Source organism: Lynx canadensis, chromosome A1 (genome assembly GCF_007474595.2).
Source record: "Lynx canadensis isolate LIC74 chromosome A1, mLynCan4.pri.v2, whole genome shotgun sequence".
Lineage (NCBI taxonomy): Eukaryota > Metazoa > Chordata > Mammalia > Carnivora > Felidae > Lynx > Lynx canadensis.
Window position 1 is genome coordinate 164,238,258 of NC_044303.2, and position 14,444 is coordinate 164,252,701.

Sequence of the window (14,444 nt, forward strand, 5' to 3'; positions counted from 1 at the left end):
TTTGATATGTTATTTTGAGTTTGCTGAGCCCCTAGGACGTTTTTTTGGTCCTGTTGGGGGAGATGGTGAATTTATATTCTCAGCCATTGTGAAAGGACTTTGTGCAAGGTTTTATCAAATGATTTCAGAGGAAAAGTCGGAAACCGAATCTCTTAATGTTGTTACCCCTGATCTTGGGGTTGTCTTTGATGTACAGATTTATGGGAAAGCACAGGATGAGGCGAATAGAGTTCTTTAAACGGAAAGATGCAGCATCTACTAGAATGAAAGAGAGTAGCTGCACCGTCAGTGGAGTCCTTAAGTGATCCTGGCTGGTGTCGCTTCTGGAACGAAGAGCTTTGATGCTTTTGCTTTTGTGGAAAAGCTATGGGCAAGACAAGGGAACACTGGGTCCGTCATGTTGACCTTTCAGTCTGATTCACCAGGAAGAGTATTCTTTACCAAACTTTTATATAAAAGGATACATAGCAATATATATCTGGAAGACTTTTGAATTCTCTATCCCTGGCCTAAAGCTTCAGTTAGGAAAGGAACTTAAGCAGTAAGAAGTTTTTGAACTTACTGAAATTGAGCACTTTGGCTAAGTGCTTAGAGCTAGGATGGCAAATGCTGAGCATCCATGTCACCATGCTCCTCACCAGTGCATATGGCAGACATCACTAATCCATTAGTGCAGTCTCTCACTCAGTCCAGAGGTGGCCTCGTTATCTTTCCTAACCCAGCGCTTTAGGCAGCTGCTCCTGTATTGATCAGCATTACACGGGAGATAAAACCTGTTTCTTCACCACACCCTCACACCCCCACACCCCCTCACCCCCTATAATAGGTTATACTGTGAACTGGTAAATGGTCTGAATGTTTTTGAGTAGGAGGCTGTTCCAGGTCCTGTCTCCTTACCAGAGACCACAGGAGAACGGCCCATCCCTGTTACCATCACCCACAGGGTGCCCACTGAACATATGCTGGCGCTCTGGTTACAAAAAGGCTTAAGATAGCTTTCACCTTCAAGGACCTGACTCTTATTGGGAGAGGAGAAGGGTAAGTAAGGTAGCCTAAGATGCATGCCAAGTAAGTGTTGTGTTGAATAAATAGCAATTTAAGAAAGAGGAGCTGAAATCCTATGGGACTGAAATCTGAGAAAGAACTATCTTGTTCTCATTCAGTAGCCTGGCCAATTTATTTTGGATATGCACACTTCATTGCTGATCTGTGTGGAAGGTGAAAAAAGAGAAAAAGAAAAAGTCTTCAGAGGGAAGTTTGGGGAAAGCAAAAGCTTAACAAAATAATTGAATCTAAGAAGGATCAGGGCATGGCAACGGTGTTCACTTGGTTATCTCTACCTTTCTCCTTGGTTACTGACCTGCGTCCCAGAGGAGAAGAGGTAAGGTAGAGGATAGTTAACGGAAATAGTGGAATTGGGAGTCAGGGAAGGTGAGAGCTATGAGGGAATAAATAAATGGATATTTTAGTGATTTGTTTTCTCTTGCACTGCCCTTCATCCTGGCATAGGTGGGCTGGGGATTGATAGAAGGTTTGCTTTATTTAGGGTCAGAAGTACATGTAAAAATGTATATTCTTGGGGCACCTGGGTGGCTCAGGTGGTTAGGCATCTGGCTCTTGGTTTTGTTTCAGATCATGATCTCAGTCAGGGTCTGTGAGATTGAGCTCCCACATTGCATCCAGCTCTGTGCTGGCAGCACAGAGCCTGCTTGAGATTCTCTTTCTTCTCCTCCCCTACTCGCACACGCTCACTCTATTTCAGAATAAAAAAACATTAAAAATAAAAATGTGTATTCTTGGCATAATTTATATAAGATATTGAACTATGTCAGAAGTGTTTTGCACAAGGAGTTTCCTCATATAGATCACCTTTTAATACAGCTAACTAGGACCCTGCGTTACTTGGTAGATTTCTGTATTTTACTTTCTAATATTTACAAGATTTGAGTTTCGTTATTCTCAATGTTTCACATACAGATTTGGTGTCATGCTTCTATAATAAGTTACTAAATTTAAAAGGAAATTTTTTTTTTTGTTTGTTAGAGAGAGAGAGTGCAAGCGAGCACAAGGCGGGAGAGGGACAGAGAAAGAGGGAGACACTGAATCGGAAGCAGCCTCCAGGCTTTCAGCTGTGAACACCGACCCCACAAGGGGCTAGAACCCACAAACCCATGATCATGATCTGAGCCCAAGTTGGATGCTCAACCTCCTGAGCCAACCAGGTGCCTCAAAAGGAAAATTTTAAGTTAGGTTATTTCTAGGATTGAATATTCTGTGGTAGGCCACATAAAGTAACTCACTGGTAGTTCAGAAAGATACTAAACATGACAGATAGACTCTTTGTGGGGAAAAGGACATACACTACATTTGGTGTAACATTGCCTAACTACACCCCACCCTGAAATTCATTTTTTAAATATTTGCTTGATCAAGCCCTCAAAGTGAAATAGAGGGGGATTTTTTTTTCAGATTTTATTTTTTTATTATTTAAAACAATTTTTTAAAATATTTATTTATTTATTTATTTTTATTTTTATTTTTTTAAAAATTTTTTTTTTTTTCAACGTTTATTTATTTTTGGGACAGAGAGAGACAGAGCATGAACGGGGGAGGGGCAGAGAGAGAAGGAGACACAGAATCGGAAACAGGCTCCAGGCTCTGAGCCATCAGCCCAGAGCCTGACGCGGGGCTCGAACTCACAGACCGCGAGATCGTGACCTGGCTGAAGTCGGACGCTTAACCGACTGCGCCACCCAGGCGCCCCAAAAATATTTATTTATTTTTGAGAGAGAGAGAGAGAGAGAGAGAGAGAGAGAGATCGGGGGAGGGGCAGAGAGAGGGAGACACAGAATCAGAAGCAGGCTCCAGGCGCTGAGCTGTCAGTGCAGAGCCCGATATGAGGCTTGAACCTCTGAACCATGGGATCGTGACCTGAGCCCTTAACCAATTGAGCCACCCAGGGGCCCCCAGATTTTCATTAAATCGTAACTTGTTTTTTAAATTAAAAACAATTGTTAATGTTTTTTATTTTTATTTTTGAGAGAGAGAAAGAAGGTGCAAACCTCTTTCTTAATAAACATAAGTTTAAGATCTTTTGAAGTGCGCAGAGGAGAAAGTTCCTAATTCCACGTTAAGTGGGGAAAGCTTCACATGGAAGCCCTGCTTGGGTGCCAACCATGAAGAGGATACTAATCGTGAAGAGGGGTTTGCTAGTGGGGAGAATGCCTGTGTGGGGGTATAAAACTGGAGAAGGCCTCCAGATTCATCCATTCTACTTTTCTTTTTTTCAAGTTTATTTATTTTGAGAGAGAGAGAATGGGGGAGGGGCAGAGAGAGAGGGGGAGAGAGAGAGAGAGGATCCCAAGCAGGCTCCATTCTGTCACCACATAGCCCTATGTGGGGCTCGAACCCCCAAACCATGAGATTGTGAGCTGAGCTGAAACCAAGAGTTGGGTACTTAACCGACTGAGCCACGCGGGATCCCCCCATTCTACTTTTTCTACTATCTAAACCAACCTGGACAGGAGCATGCCATGTATCTAAAAATGTCCAAGAAAGGAAATCATATTCAGTCACTACTGTATTTGACTCATGTTTTCCGTTCACGAGTTCAGCAGTGAAATTTCAAGTCATGGTACTTAAACTGCCAAACAGAATTTTTCAATCAGCGTTTCTCCTAATCCAACCACTTTTTACCTTCATGTAACTACCCCAGCCTCTCTGACCCCATCTTTTGTGTGTCTCTGTCGGTCCACAGTTTTCAGATTTTAGTTGTATCTGCGTCTGGAAGAGGAGTAAGTTTTGGGGTATGAAGAAGCCAGTTTCAGACTCTATTTGGGAGCGTAGCTGGAAACACTGGGCCCTGAGGGAAAGTCCAAGATGCTCCTGCTACAGAGTCAGGCCGGTGAGAAGGGTGGGGAGGGAAGCCGGCTTTCCGTGCATCCACTGCTCTTGCCCTTCCTCAGTGCAGAACAGAACACGAACACTGCCAGCTCCAAAACTCACCCTTCACAAGTTCTTTTTAAAGCCTAGGGGACCTTGTTTGGGGAAACGGTGCTGGTTAGGCTCAGAGGTTTCAGACGAGTGGAACCCTGCCCTGGGCCGAATGATTTTGACTGCTGTAACCACTTTCAGAACTCAGGCCTGCAGACCTCTTTCTAGGACTTAAAAGGGCTGTTTGCTGGAGAAGGGGAGAGGAGCAGGTGGAAATGTCTGAGGGCTGTTGTTTTTTAAAACTAAGGCAATTTTTAATAGCCAATCATTTGTTTCTAAGTTCCCCTCTCGGCCTTAAGGAGCCAGCTGTAAATAAAATATTGAAAGAGCTAAAATGCTGGCCCTTCACATAATGTCCTATAGTTGCATCATTTTGATGCTGTGGTTTTAAAGATGCCCACCCTGGCTCTACCACTTATTTATAGGATACAGTTGATCATGACACTTAGTTTCATTTTTTTTTATAAAATAGGTGTAATAATTTCTACTTTATAGTTCTTAGGAGAATTGGACGTAATTCATATAAAATGTCACATAGTAATTGCTGAATAAAGTGCAACCAAATAAAAACCCATCTTTGCAACATCTGAATTGCTGTCTTAATTTACCCCACAACTGCTTTAAGAAGGTTCTAAACAGGAGCACTTGGGTGGCTCAGTTGGTTAAGCATCCGACTTTTGATTTGGGCTCAGGTCATGATCTCACAGTTTATGAGATTCAGCCCTGTGTCAGGCTCTGCACTGACAGAATAGTGCCTGCTTGGGATTCTCTCTCCCTCTCTCTGCCCCTACCCTGCTTGCACGCTCTCTCTCAAAATAAATAAATAAACTTAAAAACAATTTCTTAAGGTTCTAGACAGTAAAATAAAAGCACGACATTTAAAATTGACATATTTTGGGGGCGCCTGGGTGGCGCAGTCGGTTAAGCGTCCGACTTCAGCCAGGTCACGATCTCGCGGTGCGTGAGTTTGAGCCCCGCGTCAGGCTCTGGGCTGATGGCTCAGAGCCTGGAGCTTGTTTCCGATTCTGTGTCTCCCTCTCTCTCTGCCCCTCCCCAGTTCATGCTCTGTCTCTCTCTGTCCCAAAAATAAATAAAAACGTGGAAAAAAAAAATTTTAAATTGACATATTTTGAATAAAATATTATAAAATCTCAAATTGTGAGCTACGGGTAACTATATGTTGCCACTCACACTCAGCGAACTAGTGTTTTCTGAAGTGGGCTATTGACATTCCAAGTTATGCAAAGATCATGCACTTGCGTGTGGGAAGAAAATATTAGAGCTGCTTTAAAAATATTATTTATCTTCTCCTTTAAAACTTTTTTTTTGTTGGGGCGCCTGGGTGGGTCAGTCGTTTGAGCATCCGGCTCTTGATTTCGGCTTAGGTCATGATCCCAGGGTCATGGGATTGAGACCCATAATGGGTTCCACACTGAGCATGGAGCCTGCTTGGGATTCTATCTCTCCCATTCCCTCTGCCCCTCTCCCCTACTGATGCTCTCTCTCTCTAAAATAAAAAATTGTATTTGTTGTATATATCATTTATATAGTGTGCCAGTATAGTAGTAAATGCATAAATTATATAAATGTCTCTTAAGATATCAACTCAGTTTTTTAAACTTTTTTTTTTTTAACTTGTGACCATAAGCGTTTGGAAATCACTGATCTAAGTGGCCACGTCCATTATAACATGAAGATTCTTGTCAAGTCCAATTTCTTAGAATTTTATCGCATTAAATGTTTGAACATGGGTTTGAGATTTAGCAAGATTAAAAAATAAGGACCATTTAAAAAAAATGGTCAGTTTTATTTGGGCAGTATTTGGGCAGTTTTATTTGGGCAGTATTTATATGGGCAGTTTTATTTTATTCTTATTCTATATCTGTTTGCTAGTAATTTTCTATCCAGTGCAGTGTTTTTCAAGTTTTTTGGATTTGCTTTTTAGTTCCTAATTTGAGGAATTAATACAATTTGGGAAATAAAAGACACCAGAACAGAACCCATCTGTCTCAATAGGTTTCTGAAGTTTCTATTGTGAACCTTTTCCTGTGCACACATTATAGTTTTGGTTAGGGACTCCTGAACCATGTGGTGAAACATTTGCTGAATATCCCATTTGCAGAATCCATTTTTTGTGCCTCAAGTGAGGTCGTGTTCTTGGTCATGGGTTTTAGTCATGTCTTTTAAAGGCATGACACTGCCTTACCCTTCAGAACATTCTGCTTCTTACCCCACAGTTCTTCCAGGTAGCCATCTCTGATCATTTGAAGACTTCTTTATCTTTTTCTTTTTTTTCAGAAGATTAGCAGAATTCCTGATCACATTTTCTGGCCCATGACTCCCATACAAAATATATCTTCCCAGAGGTCAATTTCTCTTGCACTGACAGGTAAATTGTGCATATGGTTACTCTCCTATCCTGGTTAAAAAGAAAAAAAAAAAAAGTAAAACCAGAGACTGTGTTGTGATACATTTTGTTGCCAGAATCTTTGGCAATGAAGGGGTAAATAACAATGACAGAAAGCGATTAGAAACTGGCTTCTTCCTCACTCCCCTGATTCTGCCACAACTAAGAGCTGGAGTTAACCCCACCCTCTCTAGCACAGGCGGCTGGTGCTCAAGCAGTGAGTATGAAGTATCGGGTTGGGTGTGGTCCAAAGACCCACCTGCCCATAACCCACATATTGTTCTTTCCATCTTTAGGACCAGCTGGCTCTCATGGCTCCCATCAAACTATGCAGCATAACATAGTCCTTCCCCACCAATTATTTGCTGTAGTTAACTTTGCTACAGTTAGTTACAGCTAACTTCCTGTAGGGCATACCTGTTACTTGTACTTAATAAGAATAGAGATCCATTTTCATCATTTCCTTTCTCTCCTTATGGAGAAGAAAATATTTACATGTACCATAACCTGCACATTTACATCTCTTCGTTAGATTTGTTTGGCCATCATCTCAATGCCTGGTCTAGTTTCTAGTGTGTATTTTTGGTTTAAGGGTTGTTTTTGTTTTGCCTAGGGTAAATTGAGCACCCAGAGGGGAAATTTTCAATTATTTCTGCAGGAGTTTTCCTGAGTTGCTAACAATGCCCTTATTTGTTGTCTAGCCACTGCAAACTGACTTTGACAAGAACCGCTGAGAATTTAGTTTGTCGTCTTTTTTCATATAAAAATATATTAGCCATCCTTTGATCTGTTTTCCAAAAATCTCTTATGACTGCTGCAGCTTGCTTTTTCATAGCTTCTGAAGTAAAAACACATTTTTTTATGCACAACTGTAGATTCTTCATTTTGTAACAAAGCCTCAAATTATATTAGTTCTTCTCTAAGATTTTGTGATATATCTGAAAGATGGGCATACTGACAAAAACCTTAAAAATCAAATTTTATTTGGATGAAAATGGAAAGGCAAAAGAGCCTGTTTGGCTGAAATCTGCATTCACAATACCTCTGTAGCTGCTAGTTTTAATAAAAACATCTGAAGCAATGGAAAATTGGGGTGGAGGAGGGTGAGTGTGTTATTGGACCTTTTTGAAATTACAGAAATTCTCAAAACATTTTGTACCTGAAGGCTTTTTAAAGTAGTGTTCCATTCCTGCAAATTGTGGTACATAATCGATGTTTATAATAGCCCTGTGTGCAGTTGGTTGCTCCATAAAAATGTATACTAACAAGCATCTTTATGTGGGCTGTTTAATGAATGACTCCCCATTCACAGACTTGCATTCTGTACCTGGGGGGTCTTATTGCCCTTTCTGAAGGCCTGCCTGATACATGGTATGCCTCATACTCATTCTATCAGTGTTTTGTTTTGAAATCAGTCACTGTTACAGAGTGTGTGTGTGTGTGTGTGTGTGTGTGTATATATATATATATATATATATATATATATTCTCTCCCATCCCCCCCTGACAATTTCCTGGGTTAAGAGTGCATGGGCGCTTGGGGCATCTGGGTGGCTCAGTCAGTTAAGCATCCGAGTTTGGCTCAGGTCATGATCTTGCAGCTCCTGGGTTCAAGCTCCGTGTCGGGCTCTGTGCTGACAGCTCAGAGCCTGGAGCCTGCTTCCGATTCTGTGTGTCTCCCTCTTTCTGCCCCTCCCCTGCTCATGCTCTGCCTCTCTCTCAAAAATAAATAAACATTAAAAAAAATTGTTTTAAGTGCTTAGCCTTATTCAGATTAAAAATTGAGAACATACTATGTGAACATAGTGCTTTGACACTAAACCAAATTAGGTAGTAGGTGGCTTTTAAGGATAATAGTTAATGTTCAGGAAGCCTATGAGTTTCTCTGAAACTACAGATAGTATTCTCTTTGTTTTGTGTACATATAACCAAAGGTTTCATGCAGTTGGGTTATCATGACATATCCTCGTTTGACAATTTGATAATAGTTATTTGCTATCACTGTTGTACTATTCAAGAAACTTTGAAATTACCGTTCTAAAAGGCGATGAAGAATCTTTGCAAGTAAGTAACTTCACTTAATGTTTGAAGAAATATGTGAATAAAAGGCCTCAGTATGATGAAGTCGTTCTATGTGTGAGGGTTTCCAGATAATTGCTCTAGATTTGTTCAAACCCTTATGACACTGATAGTGCCAGAAATGAAAGGAGCAATGCAAACAGTATGGAAACTGAGAAACCTAAGTTGGTTCAGTAACACTCACCTCTTCCTTTTTTTTTTTTTTAAAGTGTTCACCTGCTTTAGATATAAAAATAACTTCGCAATTGCAGACTTCCAAGTTTATCCCAATGTTCTCAGTGCTATGGGCTATATGTGGATGCACAGTGTGTGTTAACAGTACTTTTGTAACCATCTCAGGATTTTTTAAATGACTTGTTATTTCTGTGAAGTCACAAAAAACCGTGACTGCTGAAATATGCAAGAATTAGAGCAAGGTGATAGAATCTGGAGCACCTTATAAAAGCCTGACCTTATGCTTTAATTTAACTCCCACACAATCTTTTTTTCTCAAAAGTTTAATTGAGCTGCACTTGGTTTTTGTTGATTAGGATAATTATGCTGGAATGACTTTAAAATCTCTTTGCATGCACTGTTTAGCTCGGGCACTTCTTATAATCACTTGGAGAGGGACCAGGAGTGTCCTACCCAGAATTCCCAGGGTAGGGCGGTGGGAGAACAGAGCAAGGTGAGTTTAAGGAAGCAGCTACCTTTGTTCTGCAGCTTTTAGCTATTCAGCACTGCTGGGGTCAGTCATCGAATTGAAAGCGGCAGGACTGGGGGGAGCCAGGTCAATCTGAAACCAAGCAGCAGAATATGAGATGGAAAAAACATGGGCCTTAAAATTGGACAAAACCTGGATTTGAATTCTGGGCATGAACCCTGCCACGGAGGCTTTTAGCTGTATGACCTTGAGCTACTGAATTCGAGAGTCAGTTTTTTAAACTTATTGTGGAGGATGTGAGCTAAGTTAACATGCCTTTGCTTAGCACAGTGTCTGGTGTAATAGTTAACTCATTTTTTTTCCAGCTTATGATAAAGAAACTGACATCTACTCACCTTTGGCATATAATTAAGGATGTTTGCATCAGTCATTTTTATTGACTTTTCATTTTTTAACCATTAAAATAATGTCATGGCATTTCATAGACCATGAAAACTCAGTTTAAACAATCTTGGGCATATTCTTCTGCTATGACGAGAGAGCTGTTCTCTCAAGGTATCTTTGATATTTGGTGTCGTGCAAGAGAAGTGATATGGCCGATGTCAAATCTGAATTGATTTTCCCAAGAAGAGTGTCAAGCAATTGTGCATTCGCAACAAGCTGAAATCTGAAATGATTTTCCTCTCTCATTTGTGCAACTCATTTTCATTGTGAAGGCAATTCATAAAAACAATGCATAATCAAACCTGCCTATCAAGATAAAACATTCTCTAGCCTACTGATTTAAATTTAAGAACAAACAGCAAACAAAAAAAACCTAGCCCTTTCATGACTAAACTACAAAGCATCTTTTAAATAGATGGTAAAATTAATAGAATTACCTAATTTATAATAAACTTTTTTAATTAAAAAATTTTTTTAATAATGTTTTTTATTTATTTTTGAGAGAGACAGAGACAGAGAGTGAGTTGGGGGGAGGGGGACAGAGAAAGAGGGAGACACAGAATCCAAAGCAGGCTCCAGGCTCTGAGCTGTCAGCAGAGAGCCCGATGTGGGGCTCGAACCCATGAAACATGAGATCATGACCTGAGCCAAAGTCGATCGCTCAACTGACTGAGACACCCAGGCGACCCTAATTTTTTTTTAATGTTTATTTATTTTTGATAGAGAGAAAAGAGTATGGGTGTGTGTGTCTGTGTGTGTGTGCACGCACGTACGCACACAAAGTGGGGGAGAGTCAGAGAGAAAAGGAGACAGAGGATCCCAAGTAAGCTCTGCACTGACACAGGGCTTTGAGTTCACAAACCGAACTGTGAAATCATGACCTGAGCTGAAATCAAGAATCAGAAGCATAACCAACTGAGCCACTCAGGTGCCCATAGATAAGCATTTAAAAAGCATTCCTAAACTACTTCCAAGCCTAGGGGTGCCTGGGTGGCTTAATGTGTTGAGCACTCGACTTTAGATCTTACCGTTTGTGAGTTCGAGCCCCACATTCAGGCTCTGTGCTGATAGCTCAGAACCTGGAGCCTGCTTCGGATTCTGTGTCTCTGCCCCTCCCCCACTCATGCTCTGTCTCTCAAAAAAAAAAAAACATTAAAAAGAAAGTTTTAAACTGCTTCCTAGGCTAGACCTATATATTAGTTACAACAGGTTAGATTTAAATATTTTCCTAATATTTCCTGCTATGTGGTAATAATTAATTGTGTATCCTCTTGGAATCAGGTATTATAGTGTAGCTAAACAAATAAAATTGAAGATTAATTTAGAGATTAAGTGTTGAGGTGGAAATGTTAGCCTCACCTTGGTTTCAGACAACATCACCTCTTAAATAAGATATAATAAACCTTGAGTCCTGAGTCTTTTTTTTTTTTTTGGTTATTAAATTTGTTTCATATTTGGCATAATCCTAGAGTAAGACCTTTCAACTTTCCCTTCTTCTGAAGTCATTAAATGATAGCTATGTAAGGTCCTAAAGATGGTTCTGTCTCATAATTATATCAGTTTATGAACTCCGTTTAAGAAATAAAAGAACAATTGCACATCTAATCCAGGAGATCATCTACTGACCATATTGAAGTAGAGGGTCTGTTTTCTGTGTGATTCCCTAACCCACTTATTAATACTTGATGACTCAGCAGTTTTCAGAGTCTGTGCCCTGAAATTGCTTATTTTGAGAGCAGCAGGTTTCTCTAAGGAGTATTTACTTGGGCCTTTTTTTTTTTTTTTCTTTTTCCCTTGGTGGTACTAGTCAGAAACTTTCTAGACCAAACCAGAGCTATTCTGATAAATATAACCTCATTTACACATAAAAAAAAAAAATGTCCTGTTCGGTCTCGTCTGTCACAAGGGAAATATTTTTTTCCTTTAACATACAAATGAGAGAGCTAGGTTAAATATAGCAGATAATCTTAATGCAGTGAACATGCTGAGGACCCATAAGTATGGCTATTTTCCAATTTGAGTTCCCTAAATGAGGGCAGTTAAGCACAGGAGCCTGTGGTCAGCTGGAATGAATGAGCAAAACCAGCCGTGACCTTTTGCATCAGGGGAAACACATCGTTCTGTTTCTGGCTTTTCACAGCTTATGTGTTTGCGTTTTTAATGTATGACTGAACCTGAAAGTTCATCTCTAATCTTGATCCACAGGGAAATGGCAGAAATCCTAACCAGCCAAATGATACAAATTTAAATTTCCTGTGGAAGAAAGGTCAGTAATGTTCTGCTCGCTGGGGACGGTCTTAACTCAGCAAGCAATCCTTCTGATTAAAATTCCTGTTGAGAGCTAGTGGTTTGTCTGATTGAAAAACTAAATAAGTCCTTAATCACTTAGGTAAGATGACATCACTGGGACATCAGAAACTGTCCAAGAGATGAAAAACCCCTCTCGGGTATCAACTTCATTTTAAAATTGAAAAACAAAAACATAGGGCTGCATTTAACAGCAACTATTTATAGTTCTGTGATGTAAGACCTCCAGCTTCCTATAATCCCCATTGTTCTCTAAAAATAAAGACCCATTTAACCGAGGAGGACTGGCGAGTGATCTTGTGATGGATTTGAGTTATTGTTCAATGTGCCAGTCCAGGCAGGGGACCACAACAGCGAGTCAACACTGCTGGGAGCCTCTGGCTTGATTGGGTGCCCGCTGCCTTTGCTCACTGTACTTACCTGTTTGCACACTGGTACTGTTGAGAAAATAGCACTCTTGTGGTTGGCTTCTGCTTTTCTCATGGAAAACCTAGCCCTTTTATGAGATGAGCACACAGCTGGCATATTTAGTTGGTGGCAAGTGACTGACCTAATGAATTAGGTCAGCATGGCAAAGATTTAGTTTCTTTGCCCCAACCTTAAAGTTCTTGTTTTTTTTTTTTAACCGTGGAGCTTTGTATCTGTATCACCTACATCTAACTAGGACCTTCCCATGAAGTCTCAAGATAGCCTTTATCCTGAATTTAAAATAACCTCAGATGCACCATTTTACCAAGAGGCCAACAAAATGATGTTACACCCTTGTTAATGTTTCTAATATTAGATTTTACTTGACAGTCCCTACTTACAGTTTGCTTCTTTTCTTTCTTAGTTTTTATGTGCCTGCTGTTTTTCTTTCTTGCAAGCCAGAAGAAAGTAATGAAAAATAAAAGTTAAGAAAAGACGTACATGCAGATTAAGTGCATTTCCAGTCTCCCTTTGAAATCACGTAAAGCAGTTCTGTGTCTCCTCGCTCTGTGGTGTAAGCAGGGAGTGCCTGAGGAGAGCCAGGGACTATGTCTGCTTTCAGAAAGGCCCTGGGAGTCCTTGTTTGAGGCTTCTCATCTTGTCAGTGCTGAAGGGCTGAAGGAGAATTCGGGGATTTCTCACAATCGGTAAACCCTGACATTTTGTCTTTAATCTCTTTTTCAATGTGAATTCTGTCAGATGATCTGAGAAGACACCCAATTACAGTCTGAGTTGCTACCCAGTGCCTAAAACTGCTCAAGAAAAGGGTTTTCTTTTCAGGAATATGATAGCATATGTGTTTCTGAGCTTTTAGCTTTTCATATGAAATTATAATAAATTGTGCATGAAGGTGAAACACTGAGGATGATGCCACCTTATTAAATTGAATTTAGTGGATGGTTAATTCTGATGATGCTAAAATATTGCTCATTCCAAAGTAGGCACATTGATGCCAGGAAAGACCTTGGTATGTTTGGCATGGAACAGTGACATTTAGCTATTAGGCTGGAGTGAAACATGAATGGAGCTGACAGGGTGAGTGGTCTCACTTCTAATGCCTTTGGGTAGTTCTCTGTGTGCCTAATTATAATTGAGAGCTTTTTAGATTTACTACATAGTAAATATATGTTACAGACTCAAATAGATTTAGAAGGCTTAATGGTCAGATAAGTAGGTTGGGGATGTATTTTTAAATATCTAGGTTCTGATATCGGAATCAGACATATCTTGTGTGTGAAAGTGAATGTAAAAATCAAAGAAACTGACATTTGACTAATGCTTAGTAGGTTTCCAAAAACAAAATAATTTCAAACATTTATCTATTTTTAAAATGGACATGTATTGTAGGGACGCCTGGGTGGCTCAGTCTCTTGAGCATCAAGTCATGATCTTGATTAAGCATCCACCTTTGGCTCAGGTGATGATCTCTCAGTCCGTGGGTTTGAGCCCTGCACTGGGCTCTGTGCTGACAACCTGGGGCCTGGAATCTGCTTCAGATTCTGTGTCTCCTTCTCTCTCTGCCCCTACCCTACCTGTGCTCTGTCTCTGTCTCAAAAATAAATAAACATTAAAAATAATTTTTAAAAATGGACACCTATTGTAGGAAACAATGGACAAATGGAGACAAGTTCAGAGTGAAAGCTTGATAAAAGTTTCTTTGTGGACAAATAAAATGATAATAAAAATGGAAAAAAATAAAACCCTTTACACATTTTTGTCAAGCCCAATATAATTTCACCCTAGTAAGTGCTGATAAGGCTAGTGAACCTCAAGAAGATGAAAAGGACTTTTCCTCATTATTCATTATCGAATTAGCTACAGATGGTTGTGTCTTGAGTGATAATCTGAATTTTAACCCCAATTCCGTAGTATCCACTTTTAAGGCCCTGATATTGTGAAATTATTTTACTTCGATACTGAATGGGTTTTCATCAGTGAGTCTTCACGTTTTAGAGAGAGAGAAAAAAGTCAAAACTGCTTTATCTGCTTGGTGGCCATAAGTGCTTTGCATCGTGATTTGCTTTGCTGACACCCTGGAGGGCTGTGTGTGGGTGACAGACCATGTCATACAGTCTCTGCCTCAAAGGCCACTCAGGCAGCATAG